This window comes from Neomonachus schauinslandi, chromosome 11 (genome assembly GCF_002201575.2).
Source record: "Neomonachus schauinslandi chromosome 11, ASM220157v2, whole genome shotgun sequence".
Taxonomy (NCBI): Eukaryota; Metazoa; Chordata; class Mammalia; order Carnivora; family Phocidae; genus Neomonachus; species Neomonachus schauinslandi.
Genome location: NC_058413.1, coordinates 22,479,383 through 22,494,729, shown reverse-complemented (window position 1 = coordinate 22,494,729; position 15,347 = coordinate 22,479,383). Strand labels below are relative to the sequence as shown.

The 15,347-nt window shown below is 35.9% G+C and overlaps 1 pseudogene; it reads left to right on the top strand.

The window, feature by feature from the left end:
• Positions 1-1,741: 1,741 nt before the first annotated feature.
• LOC110575924 lies at positions 1,742-15,033 on the top strand (annotated as a pseudogene).
• The last annotated feature ends 314 nt before the right edge of the window (positions 15,034-15,347 follow it).

Below are 15,347 nucleotides of genomic sequence, written 5' to 3'. Positions count from 1 at the left end.
CCAAAATCCCTGATGAACATAAATGGAGAAATGCTCAACAAAATTTTAGTAAAATGAACTCAATAATACATTAAAAGTATCGTACACCATGATCTAGTGGGATTTATTCCAAGGATGCAAGGGTGGTTCAACATCTATAAATCAGTGCGATATACCACATTAACAAAATGAAGAATAAAAATCATATGATCATCTCAATAAATGCAGAAAAAAGCATTTGACAAAATTCAACATCCATTTATAATAAAAACTCTCAACAAAGTGGGTATAGAGGGAACTTACCTCAACATAATATATTAGAAGCCCACCACTAACATCATACTTAACAGTAAAAAGCTGAAAGCCTTTCATCTAAGATCAGGAACACAACAAGGATGCCCACTGTTAACTACTTTTATTCAACCTAGAACTGGAAGTCCTAACTGGAGCAATTAGGCAAGAAAAAGAAAAAAAAGGTCCAAATTCAAAAGGAAGAAGTAAAACTGTCACTATTTGTCAACGACATGATATTATATATAGAAAGCCCTAAAGGCATCATCAAACCCCCCCCAAAAAAATGAAAACTATCGGAACTAATAAATTCAGTAAAATTGCAGGATACAAAAGCAATATGCAAAATCTGTTGCATTTCTATATAGCAATAACAAACTACCTGCAAGAGAAATAAAGAAAACAATTCCATGTATAATTACATCCAAAAGGATAAAATACCTGAGAATAAACTTAACCAAGATGGTGAAAGACCTGCATATTAAAAACTATAAGAGTTTAATGAAAGAGATTGAAAACACAAATAAATAGAAAGATATTCTGTGCTCATGAGTAGGAATGATCAATATTATTAAAATGCCCATACTGCCCAAGGCAATTTATAGATTCAGTGCAGTTCCTATCAGAATTCCAATGGCATTTTTGCAAAGCAATAGATACATCCTAAAATTTGTATGGCACCACACACACACAGACACACACACAGACACACACACACAAACACACACACCTTAAATAGCCAAAGCAATCTTGAGAAAGAACAAAACTGGAGATACCATGCTCCCTGATTTCAAACTATATTGCAAAGCAACAGTAATTAAAACAGTATAGCATTAGTATGAAAAGAAAGACATAGGTCAATAGAACAGAATAGAGAGCCTAGAAATAAAGCCATGCATATATGGTTAACTAATTCATGACAAAGGAGCCAAGAATATACAATGGGGAAAGGACTGGCTCTTAATAAAACTGGACCACTATCTTACACCATACACAAAAATTAACTCAAAATAAAGACTTGAATGTAAGACTTGAAAACATAAAACTACAAGAAAATATAGGCAGTAATCTCCTTGACATAGGTTTTGGAGATGATTTTTTGAATCTGACACCACAAGCAAAAGCAACAAAAGCAAAAATAAGTGGGATTACATCATACGAAAACATTTCTGCACAGTGAAGGAAGCTATCAACAAAATGAAAAGACAACCTACTGAATGAGAAGAAATATTTGCAAATCACATATCTGAATAGGGGCCAACATCCAAAATATATGCAGAACTCATACAATTCAATAGCCAAAAAAAAAAAAATCAATCTGATTTAAAAATGGACAGAAAATCTGAATAGACTTTTATCCAAAGAAGATGTCCAGATAGCCAACAGGTACATGAAAAGATGTTCTACACCATTACTCATCAGGGAAATGAAAGTCTAAACCACAGTGAGCTATTACCTCATACTAGTCAGAATGACTGTTATCAAAAAGACAAAAAATAGTGAAGATGTGGCAAAAAGGTAACCGTTGCGCACTGTAGGTGAGAATGAAAACTGGTGCAGCCACTATGGAAAAACTGCAAAGGTTCTTCAAAAAATTTAAAAAAATACAACTATCTTATGATCCAGCAATTCTCCTTCTGGGTACTTATCTAAAGAAAACAAAAACACTGATTTAAAAAGATATATGCACTACTATGTTTATTGCAGTGTTATTTACATAGCCTAGTTATGGAAACAATCTAAGTGTTCATCAGTGGATAAGTAGATAAAGATGTGTACACATGCACACACGCGCATGCGTGCACACACACACAGGAATTTTATTTATTTAAAAAAAAGAAATCTTGCCATTTGCAACAAAATGGATGGACCTTGAGAATATTATGCTAAGTGAAGTCAGTCAGACATAAAGACAGATATCATATGATCTCTCTTCTATGTAGAATCCAAAACAAGCAGGTTCATAGATACAGAGAACAGATTGGAGGTTGCTAGAGGTGGGGGTGGAGGGTGGGACAAATGTTAAAGAGTTATTAAAAAGAAAAAATATGTACGTATAATGGAAAAAAGATTGTGAATAATCTTATTAAGAAATGTAAATATCTTAAGAAAATTATGACTGATATTTTATTTAGAAATGAAAAAAATTTGAATAAATGATGACTGAACAATATTTATGGATGGAAAGTGTCAGCCATATAAAAAGGTAAACAATTGTAAAACCAGCTATGACTTACTTTTTAGAACTTGACAACATATTTCTCAAGTTCATCTGAAAAAAATAAATGATATGAATACCCAAAGAAACTTACAGAAAAATAAGGAGTTTCTTCTTCAACAGGTAAGAAAACACACTAATGATTAAAAAAATTTAAATCTAAAAGATCTATAACCTTTTTATTTTCTAAATGTATCAGAAGCTAAAATATATTTCATAATTAAAAAAATAATAAGGGAATTAATTAGTAGTTTAGAGAAAAGATGGAATCTAGAAAATAGAAATAAAAGATCTTGGAATGAATAAATACTAATAGATATATTAATACTGACACTAGGGAATAGTAGCCAAAAACCCTTTATGAAGTGGGTTATCAAATATGTAATATTAATTTTTTGCATTGCTTTGCAAAAAAAATCATGAAAAGTCTTCTGTAAAATATGCCATATAGACCCATACAAATAAGCCACAAGGACAGAAGCCTGAAGACCTGAGGAATAGACAGTGTCTCAGCCATGTTTCAGTGCAGGAAATTGAAACCAGTGTAGATATTTCTAGCAGAAAGAAATTTAAGAGAGGTGTTTTCAAAATTTTTGGAATAGCTATGGAAGTGAGAATCAAGGAGCCACAATAATATTCTTGCCTAGAGAGTGGCCAGGATCCAAATTTTGCTCTGCTAGAAACTTTGCTGTTAATGTCCCAAGTGCTACACATCCATGAAGCTGGTGAGTAAACAACAGAATGTGGAAAATGGGCCACTGCCAACATCCACACGCACTGGAGGCCACTAATCTTCTGGTTCCCGAGCAGGAAGGTGGCATCAACCTCCATGTCCATCTTTTAGAACTCATGCTTTCTAACTAAATGATACAACCCAATTCACTTTAAGGGACTAGGGAAAAATGCAGATTTTTATCTTCCCAACCACTCTGAACAGGAGAGTAAAATAGAGACTGAAAAAGCCTTTGTAAGCATGTAAGACTAAGAAGTTGCTGAAGAAGAAATATGAATGGTATATTTCTATAAGAAAAAAATGTTTAATTTTACTTCTCATTAAAGAAATATAAATTAAAGCCAAAATAAAAATAATTTTCTTCTAATATTTAACACTGAATTCTGAGAAGAGTCCAGTGGGATGAAAATTCCCATGCACTACAAAAGAAGAGTAAATCTATAACAGTGTATTGGATGGAGATTTGGCAGTAGGTATCTAGAGCCTTAAAAATGACTCCTTCCTTTAATAAAGCAATCTACTTCTAGAAATCTAGCTCAGGAAATAATGTGGTCTCCACCTTATGATCAGAAATATTGGTAATAGGAGCTTTTTTTTTTATAAGTATGAAAAATAAGAAAATAGTGCCCAAAAAAAGGGGACTAGTTAAATAAGTTATATTACTTCCATATAATCGCTTATAATAAAGCTTTGTAATGACATTGGAAAATGTTCATGCTAAGTGAAATCATATGGGACACAAAAATATAAAATATGGAGCTGTTTATTGACAAAGAAAGAATAATATTATTGTCTGCTTCTGTTCTCTAACACTTTTTTTTTTTACTTTTTATAAATGTCAGTGTCAAAAATAATTCATTTTTTTAACTCACCAATGTGCCTACCATTGTTCGTAGCATGGAGATTTATTTTATTTTATTTTATTTAAACATTGATAGGTTAATATATTGAGGAAAAGGAAAGTTTTGTGTACCAATAAAATCATTAATTGGATCTAAAGCAAAGCATTTATTTAATAGGGATATGAACAGAAACATGATAAAAAAGCTAGTTCATAATCAGCATGGACTTTGTTAATTCTCGTCTTTTTCTCAGGTATTGGTGTTTGCAAATTCTACAGGTTACTGTAATAGTAAATTGTTACTTGCTTTTTCATTAAATCACTAGGTTCAATGACCATTTTAGAAAAAGCTGTATGACTTTAGTATTTTAATTTTATTTATGGACTTTTCCAGAAAACTTAGAGAGACTTTCCTTTCTTTTTCCTTTCCCAGCTTTATTGAGGTATAATTGATAAATAAAATTATAAGATACGTTTGAAGTGTATAGTGTGATAATATGATTTGATACACAGTAAAAGGATTCCCATCCACCCCTCATTGAGTTAACGTGTCTTCACCTATTTACATTTATTTATTTATTTGTTTATTTATTGGTGAGAACATTTAAGTTCTATTTAGACTTTTCTAGCTACTTTTGTAAATCTGATTTTTTTTCCCCCAGATAGAATGCTAGTGATATTGGAGGTGGTAGTAGGAAGAAAAAGAAAAATCACTGGGCTAAGTGTTTTTTCAAAGTTACAGTTATGGTAGGTGGTGTGACATTCACCTGTGTCATTCTTGGTACCTTTGATCTTTATCTAGAAGAAAGGAGAAATAATGAAACACAGATCCAAGAATGCGGGGGGAATTCAACTTCCCGAATGTCAGAGAGAATTGAGATTTAGTAACTCAGGTATCCCTGGATTCCATTTGACCAATAGGAGATTCTCATTTGTAGAAGGGCATGCGGTATCTATGTGAACCAGCATCAGAGAATTTCATTTTGTCTAATAGCCTGTTTTTATTTATTTTACGGACAAGAGCAGTCCTCTCGGAATATGTCTTGGTGGGGAATGTATTTTGTATCTTTGGATCCTGACTGGCTGAAATGATCTGGTTACCCAAAGCTACCTCATCACACATCAGGGTGGGTAGAAAGATTTCCCCTCTAAGTGTGTGTCCTGTGGTGCATCAAATCTATCCTTTGCCACAAATTCCTCTGGGGAGTAAGAGATGCTCAAAACTACCCATGAGAACAAAAGGACAAGCCAGTGTTTGCTTAGCAGTGAAATGCAGGTTCACAAGTGGGAATCAAGACTATAGATTCTTGGGGCGCCTGGGTGGCTCAGTCGTTAAGCATCTGCCTTCGGCTCAGGTCATGATCCCAGCGCCCTGGAATCGAGCCCCGCATCGAGCCCAGCATCGGGCTCCCTGCTCGGCGGGTAACCTGCTTCTCCCTCTCCCACCCCCTCTGCTTGTGTTCCCTTTCTCGTTGTGTCTCTCTCTGTCAAATAAATAAATAAAATCTTAAAAAAAAAAAAAAGACTATAGATTCTTAGTGGGGTTTTAAAGGACTTCCAATGCTGTCCTGTGAAGAATTCAATAGCTGACTCAGGAGGGGGCAGGATGGCAGTATCATATCAGTAATTGTAAAAATAATGTCTTGGAGACACTGTTTCCTTTGCAAAGAAGTTTAGAATAAAAAATAAAAAACAGATACTGAGTTTGGAAATGTGTTTTGTGGTGGGACACATACTTCCAATGGGTCTCTTATATTTCCGCACATGATTTTGCAAAGCATTGATGTTTTTCTCCAAACTATCTTTCCAAGGATATTTTTATAGCAAACAGCTTTCAAAGATAAAGATAGTATCTCCCTCTGGGGCAGAGGGCAGATTTGTTCCCTGAAGGGTATGATAAGGATAATGTTTCCCCTTGGAGACAAATTTTAGGCAGGTTTGCTAGAAGCCTCCGAAAATCTCAGTTTTGTGAACTCTGGGTCCCTGGGCCGAAACCGCATTCTCTGCCTCACCCCCGTGGGACTCTGGGGGAAGAGGACTAATTTGATTATGAAGTTCATGCTGCCTGCTGTGTCATGAGTAATAAAGATCTTTGCCTCTGACCTACAATCATGTGTCTTCTGACAACATCTGTGAAGCTGTGGCAGGCTAATTGCTTAGCTTACAAGAGGAGCAAAATTTTAGTATCAACAATTTATAGTTATTAATTTTTAAAGATTTTTTTTCTGATGATAAAAACTGTATTTTTTTTGTGTCAGGAATTTGAAAAGTAGAGGAGATAGTTAAGAAGGAAAAAAAAAATCCATGATCTCCATACCTAGAGAAGGGTGATATTTTGATCTTAGCATAAATCTTAGTATCATTATATAGGTACATGCATCATATTATGTATATTTGCAAATGGCATAAATTGCATTCTGCCTGCCCCTTTTGTCCCCTAAAATTAGAATGAGTATTTCATTAATTTTTTAAGCATGATTTTGAATATCTGCCTAGTATTCTCTTTTATTGTAACTAAACCATTATTTACATAATCATTCTCTTATTATTGAATATTTAGGTAATTTAGAGCTTTTAATTATTAAAAATAAATCTACACTGATCATCTTTTCATACTCATAGTGTACTTCTCTTTTTTACATGTAAAAAAAATCTACAAGATAAAATCGCTAGGTCTCAGGAATTTTTCATTTAATATTTTTTCATGTGTGCTTTGGTTCTCTCAGGGCTGAGCTGGGAGTTCCACATAATCAGAATCTGCACAGGAGGTGGTTTCTGTAATCCTTAATTTTGTGAGGCTCTTTACTGGGTAAAGGCTTTTGTGGTTTACTTCCTTCTGATGGTTTGTTCCAGAAGTGTTGATCTGGTTTCGTAGATTCCACTGAAGTCATACTTTTCACCCTTCGGTTAGTGAGTCACATATCAAGGCTCACCCAATTTTTCTCTGTTGCTCTGGCCTCTGCTGAAGATTTCACTTCATCCTGTCAAAATAAAGGCACATGGATATGGGGTAGTATATTTACTACAGGATCCTGTCAAAATCTACTCTAGTTCTTAACATTTTAAATAGCTATCATTAAAAGGAGTTTGTCTCCTTGTGGCTTTAGAATGGATAAGTTGTTTCTTATTCTAGAATTAATGTCATAGTGAATATGCTTTACCAAATTATTCATTCTAGATAATACCATCTTTATTAAAAAACTACCAGAGAGGGGCGCCTGGGTGGCTCAGTCATTAAGTGTCTGCCTTCGGCTCAGGTCATGGTCCCAGGGTCCTGGGATCGAGCCCCACATCGGGCTCCCTGCTCTGCGGGAAGCCTGCTTCTCCCTCTCGCACTCCCCCTGCTTGTGTTCCCTCTCTCGCTGTGTCTCTCTCTGTCAAATAAATAAAATCTTTAAAAAAAAAAAAAAAAAAAAAAAAAAAACTACCAGAGAGTACTCTCATTTTGTATACCTCTCTGATGTCTGCCACATCCTCTAAAGTAACTTCTGTGACTTCTCTAAGAAAGTTGACTTATCATTTTGCTAATGGGTGGTACATCATGATAGCTTAGGTCATATATCCTAGAGGTCAAGTTTAGGCTCTAATAGGCAGGATCTAATTTTATAGTTGTATCAAATTCAAAATAACAGTGACTTTGCCTCTTCCCAAATCAGTATGAATGGCTATAAGGTCATGTGGCTGACATCATTTGGGGATAACATACTGCTGTTCTATCAGCAACTTACACATAAAGCTTAAATTAGATTTCCCTGTCCACGAAGTGATGAGCAGAAAGACAAACCACCTATTCAGCATTGTGTTTACATGCTCATATCTGAAAGGAATATAAATGAAGCAAATAATTAAATGACTACAAAAAGAATTGGATAAAAGCTCCTCTCTTCTTCTGACATTAAAATCATTGTAAAAAAACCCAGCATTCTGAAATTTCTGTTTGCAGCTTTGTGAAGAGGGTTTGGGGCCTTTTCAGGCTTCCAGCTTAGAGAAGATAAACAAGCAAAAATAAACAAGAAAACAAGATAAATAAATCAAAATAAACAAATGAAAAACTCCTGAGTAAATCATGAGGCTCCAAGTTGGGTAAAGTCTTTTTCTCCCAAAGGAATCTTTACTTCCCATGTGTACTTTATAAATGAAATTTAAAGATTTCTGGCCATTGAAATATAAGGAGCAAGAGTATTTCATCTTTGAATCCCAGCACTTGAAAGACTCTTGCATGTACCAGGCATCAAACACACATTCATGGGCTTAATGAATAAATTATTGTTCTGAATCAAGGAATGATGAATGAATGATGACTGTGTTTTCTCGTGAAGATGCAAAATGTGGATGCATGTGTCAAAGCAAACACTACATTGGACAAAGTTAAATAGGCAAGGAAGGCTTTATTCAAGAATATTGCAATAATGGAAAGGGTCCAGAACTCAGTCTGGCTCAGTTCCATTGAAACAAAAGGTGAGAGACTTGTCTTCTCTCCCCCCTCTCTGTCTCTCTCTGTCTTCTCTCTCCCTCTGTCTCCTCCCCCCACCCCTTGGCACTAGGGTGAGCTAGTATAAAGAATAGGGGAGGTTAACTAGTGGAATGTGTCCACCACGTTGAATTTTTCCTGAGTTTGCAAATGATTTTCTCTATGAGTAGTCTTGCTCTCTGGTACCCACAGAAATTAGGCTCCTACTTTCTTAAAAAAGATGTGTGATACAGGTTCTAATCTTCCTTGGTGATTACAGTTCAAAGGAATTTCTCCCAAATTCTTGATAAAGACAATCCTGGATCACAGTACTGGCAAGATAATTTTTAAAAATCTGCATATACCTCAAAGGGGGAGAGAAAGAATTTACCAGTTTTCTAAAGTAAATGCTCTCCAAAAAGGGAAGTTTTTTTTTGGTTGGCAAGAAGACTGTCTAAAGTTTAGTCAAGCTGAGGAGAATGTTAAGGGTTTCTTTGTCACATGCATCTTCTTAATTTGATAGAAATTGATTACAAGGGAATCCCAGAATGGGATACCTGTGAGCATGCCCTTCTGGCTTACACACTGGATATGACACAACTAATTGTTAGTGTTAACTAAGTGGATTCCATGAACCACCCTACGGCCTGAAGAGATATGAGAAAATCATTAAGGAAGTCAGCACCTACATTAAGAAAATTGGCTACCATCCCAACACAGTAGCATTTGTGCCATGTTCTGGTTGGAATGGTGACACATGCTAGAGCCAACATAACCTTGGTTCGAGGGATGGAAAGTCACCCATAAAGATGGCAAAGCCAGTGCAACCACGCTGCCTGAAGCTCTGGATTGCATTCTGTTGCCAACTGGTCCAACTGACAAGCCCTTGCGTCTGCCCCTCTAAGACATCTACAGAATGGGTGGTATTGATACGGTCCCTGTGGGCCAAGTAGAGACTGGTATTCTTAAACCCAGCACGGTGGTCACATTTTCTCCAGTCAGTGTTACAACTGAAGTAAAGTCTATTGAAATACACCATGACACCTTGAGTGAAGCTCTTCCTGGGGACAATGTGGGCTTCAATGTCAAGAACGTATCTGTCAAAGATGTTCCTTGGGACAGTGTGGCTGGTGACAGCAAAAACGACCCACCAATGGAAGCAGGTGGCTTCATGGCTCAGGTGATTATCCTGAATCATCCAGCCAAATCAGTGCTGGATAGGCCCCTGTGCTAAATTGTCACCTAGCTCACATTGCTTGCAAGTGTGCTGAGCTCAAGGAAAGGATTGATCATTGCTCTGGAAACAAGCTGGAAGATGGCCCCAGGTCTTGAACTCTCATGATGCTGCCATCATTGATATGGGTCCGGGCAAGCCTATGCATGTTGAGAGCTTCTCTGACTATCCTCCTCTAGGCCGTTTTGCTGTTTCTGACATGAGCCAGATGGTTGCTGTGGGTGTCGTCAAAGCAGTGGACAAGAAGTCAGCTGGAGCTGGCAAGGTCACCAAGTCTGCCCAGAAAGCTCAGGGGGCTAAATGAATATTATGCCCAATGGCTGCCGCCCCAGTCTTAATCAGTGGTGGAAGTACAGTCTCAGAACTGTGTCAATTAGCCATTTAAGTTTAATAGCACAAGACTGGTTAATGTTAACAGTGCATCATAAAACCTTCAGAAGGAAAGGAGAATGTTCTGTGGGCCATTTGGGGTTTTTTGTGTGTATGTGGCAGTTTTAAATTATTAGTTTTCAAAGTCAGTACTTTTTAATGGAAACAATTTGACCAAAAATCTGTCACAGAATTTTGAGACCCATTAAAACAAAAGTTTAATGAGAAAAAAATATATAACTATTAAATAACAAATCACTTATGTGTTATTTAATAGAAAAAGAAGCTTCATGCATGAAGTATTTCTGTCTTTAATCAGCTTAAATAAAAGATTAAACCCTTAATCTTTGATTTATTTATTTATTTTTAATCCCATCACTTCTGTTGGATGATAGCCATGCTGGACTGCAGCCCCTGCTGGTTAACCTAATTTCTGCAGCTTGTGATCAATCTGATGGTTACACAGTGATTTTTTTTTTTTTTTTAAAGATTTTATTTATTTGAGAGAGAGAGCACATGAGAGGGGGGAGGGTCAGAGGGAGAAGCAGACTCCCCGCCGAGCAGGGAGCCCGATGTGGGACTCGATCCGGGGACTCCAGGATCATGACCCGAGCCGAAGGCAGTCGCTTAACCAACTGAGCCACCCAGGCGCCCCTACACAGTGATTTTTAAAAAAAATTATTTAGCTTCTCATTAAAGACAGTACTGAGCAAAATTAATTGCTACTTTGAGGAATTACTGCAACCTGGAATAATATTCTTAATTTCAATAAGATACTCTGTTAGTTTGTTTAAAACGAAAACATGGAGGTTTTAACTTCTCTCTCTCTCTCTAAGAAATGAACAACCCACAGTAATTTCCAATAACTTGTAAAGTTTAGTTTTATTGAGCATTCTTCTGAATCTTAGAAGATTTGGCTTTTTGGTATTTGACTAAATGAATTCTTTCAAGTAGCAAGTAGTCTTCCCCTGACACTAGGCAGAAACATAGACATTTATGTCAGAATAGCCAGGAAAAAAGAGGTAAGGTTAAAAAAAAAAAAAAAAGGAGATGGTTATAGAGAATTACAGAGTAGAGGTTGTCTATGGCATTATTCCATTCTGTTAGAGGTTGCTTTAAGTTAATTACGCCACTGATTAGATAGCCAAGTGGCAGAACAACAACCATCACCTCACCCCCCATACCTACCTACTCCATCTACTTTGTTGGGTTACATTATCCATACTCTGCACTACACATGCCTACTTATTCACTGAGTCCCCTCAAATGTTGCATTTTTTAGCACAAAGCACATATTACAAAATCAAGGGGTAGCATTAATATGATTAAAAATTTGGGGTGACAAGATTTTGAATTGACATTCTCCTCATCTCCAACCCCCCCAAAAGCTAACCAACTAGACATAAATTCTTAGGAATACAGGACACCGTTATTTTTAAAACACCTAATACTTTGACGTTTCTAATTTTAAAGGTGAAAGATAATTTGCTCCTAAAATACTCATCAATATGTCTCTTTTTCTGTGCATCTCTACTTGCAGCATTTGATGATGTTATTCTGACTTGATTTTGAACGCCCAGTCTTCTTTCTTTTTATTTTCTGGTCGTATTGTCATTTTTATACTATGTGATTTATTTCCTCGGGTTGCATACACATTTTGACATAAAAAAGATCAGAAAAACAATAATCAATTCAAAAATCTTTTGAATCTTGGAACGTGACTCAGCATATTTTCAAAACCTTAAGGGTTTTATCATATTAAATTTTGGAAGTCAGTTTGTGAGATAGGAAAGTAATTATTGGTGTACCTGTGTATTTCTTCTTCCATTTATATAGGACCCTCGAGGCCATCCTGAAGGTGCTTAGTAGTTTGAAGTATGATGAAAGACATAGGGAACAGCATCTTTTTATGTGCAGGGATATCCTTGTAATAAAGTTGTACAGATTTTGGAAAGTCAAGGTTAAAGCTAATTTAGTGAACATTAGGGAGTGTAGCTTTCGTTAAGTCTTGAATTTTCATTCATATCATTTTACAAGCGGGACAGATAGCTCTGTGACAATTAGGCAAGAAAATGTATATGTTTTTGAGTGAGCTACTTATCAGAAGACAGTAAACATTTGTTTTATGAAGGACACATTGCTGTCAAACTAACATTTAAAAAGAATAAGTTTAAGAATGTCTCCCTTTTTAAACAAAGATGTGAACAGTGTCTAATTTCTTTCAACCCAAGGGTCTGATTTATCAGCATTGCCCTCATTAGTTGTTGCTGCTGTTGTTTTTCTTTAACAGTTTTGTTTGGTACAGCTTTCCAACAGCATTTAGAGAACTCTAACAAAGACAGTATATCTAGAAGAGTCATTTGCGGACATGTCTTCTGTTGCAAAGTCAGGCAAAGCTTTCATATATTTGCTGCTAACAATTAGTACTTACCCTGGTAAGACCACAAAACCGATTTGCTAGCCTGATATTTATACAAAGTTTCGACTCCAGTAAGGAACACACCTTGTATTGTTTATATTCCTTGGTTCTATCCTCACCCTCCCCACAAAATGCTCCCAAATCAACTTCAGAATAATTCTGCAAGAAAAGAGTTAGATGGGGATTCTATAAGCCCCATGATATCCATCCATTGAAACAAACAAACAAACAAACAAAATGCATGCTATTTATACTTCTTTCATGTTAAAGGAAATGGGCTGAAAATAAAAACATTGAGTATTTGTGAGATTTGCTTTCCTGAATTATGTAAACTGTCAGCTTCAATTTTTATTTGTTCTTAAGACACAATTTGGAAAGTATTCAAGGCCTATAATTTTCTTCTAGAACACCTTTCTTTAAACACATTGTATTTATTTCATTTTATATTTGTGGAGGTAAGATGCAAGATAAAATGAAGAATGGTAAAAAACAATTTTCAAGAAAAAAAATACTTGAAAATAATTCTTGAATAAAAAGAATTACATGTAATCAAAATTTCATAATGATAATATAAATTGATTTTCATTTATAACATATCTAAAATAAAGAAATTTACTTTTAAAATGTAAATTGGGGTGCCTGGGTGGCTCAGTTAGTTAAGTATCAGACTCTTGATTTCACCTCAGGTCAGGATCTTAGGGTGCTGGGATCAAGCCCTGAGTTGGGCTCTGCACTCAGTGGGGAGTCTGCTTGAGGATTCTCTTCCTCTGCCCCTTCCCCTCCCCTACTTATGCATGCACGTGCACTCTCGCTCTCTCTCTCTAAAATAAATAAATAAAATGTAAATTAAATCTGAATTAAATCTTTCAGAAGACAGAAATATTAAATTTGAGCAATAAAACTTTTGGACATTGCTGGCCACTGACACATTAAAAAAGCACAGTATAAAAATTTTAAGTGTTTTCGATAAGGAATTATAAGTATATATTTCTCACTTTCCAAATAAGTGTGACACTGAAAAGTTTCTCATATAGGATGTAAAATAGTCTACTTATTACAGATTTGGTTAGAGTTACAGTTTATATGATACATTTAAAAATATTTTGTTGCTGGTAAGCTTTATTTCTTTCCACACCCATATGCTGTAGGACATAGGCTAAGATATATGTCCTACTTGATTCTCATTTTCATATCCAAATTATTGCTACCACTACCTCCTCCTCATTCCTCAAATAAATGAATAATGATTTATTTGAATCCCATGGCATAAAATTATCCAGTCAACTTACCCAGTCACTCTCTTTCAATCACTGAAAATTTTGTGAAATTTTGAAATCAGTGAAATCAAAATTGTGAAATCAGTGAAAATACATGTTTCACTGTCTTTATCTCAATCCTACTTTTGTCCTTATTCTTTTTTTTTTTTAAAGATTTTATTTATTTATTTGACAGAGACATAGACAGAAGAGCACCAGCAGAGGGAGTGGCAGAGGGAGAGGGAGAAGCAGGCTCTGCACTGAGCAGGGAGCCCGACGCGGGACTCGATCCCAGGACCCTGAGACCATGACCTGAGCCGAAGGCAGACGCTTAACCATCTGAGCCACCCGGGCGCCCTTGTCCTTATTCTTATGGAGCTCACTATCCATATAATCCACCCACTTTCTCTGAGTTTTTATTAATGTTTTTACCTCCAATCTGATTTTCATTTTTACCCTAGTGACTACTCCCACAGGAGTATTCTCCAAATATTGCCATTACCAACAACCATACCATTTCCACTCTCTGAATTTTTCATTATCTTATTCTTTGACTATGCCCTATCTTTGAGACTCGCTTCCTCAAATGCATCAGTCTCATATTGTGACTCCACTACTCTCCTTTTGTGCCACTGTAATGTGTCCTCCCTCTTATCCCCACTTCTCTTCTTACCTAATTTAGAATCCAGTGTTTATCACTTTACCTCCGTCTTCACCAACCTTGCTTTACTCTGTTGTTCCACTGCCTAACCAAATACCTGTGAAATTCATATGTGTCTCCACATGTGCATCCAAACAGTTGAGTATAGCTGGAGGGAAAAAAATTACGGGAAACCTACTGATTGACATCTCTTTATTTAAGACCGCAGTACATCTGAGACCCGACTACATTTTCCTGGTTTACTTACTGTTTCTATTATTCCCAAGAACTTTCCCTAACCTTCTATCTCCCCCTTAATCCATTCTAAATCTGTTTTTCTATGTGTTTATTCCCTTGATAAACTGTTCTATCTTCCCATCTTTCCATTACCTAAATCTAACAACTCACCAGAATTCATACCCATATAATTTTTCTACATTACTTTTTTTCTTGTTGTAGTGCACTGAAAAGCTATTCAACACAGTGGCAAGAAGAAGTGATGACAGCAGTTATTCTTGTCTTGCTCCTAATTTTAAAAAAGGCAAAAAGGCTGTGTCTAATGTGTCTCCTTTGAGATTTTTATCTTCTATAGTTTTTGTGTAAATATTGTTAATTCCATTAAGGGAATCATTTGAAGATGACTTATAATCATATCTGACTGATTTCCTTCTCTGAACCTCAGTCAAGTGCTACTTGAGTCAATCATGATCATTGTTTCCTAACATATTCACTTCATTAGTTCACATATGTCCTGCTTTTGTTTATTTATCCAGCTTCTTAATTATTTTATCTGTTTGGATCAGTAAGAACATAAGAGCTACTACAAGTATTATGGAGATAAGGATTGCATATAGGAACTAGAGGTTACACGTATGTGTGTAGAGTTGGGTGAGAGAATGTCTGGATGGCTGTGGCCA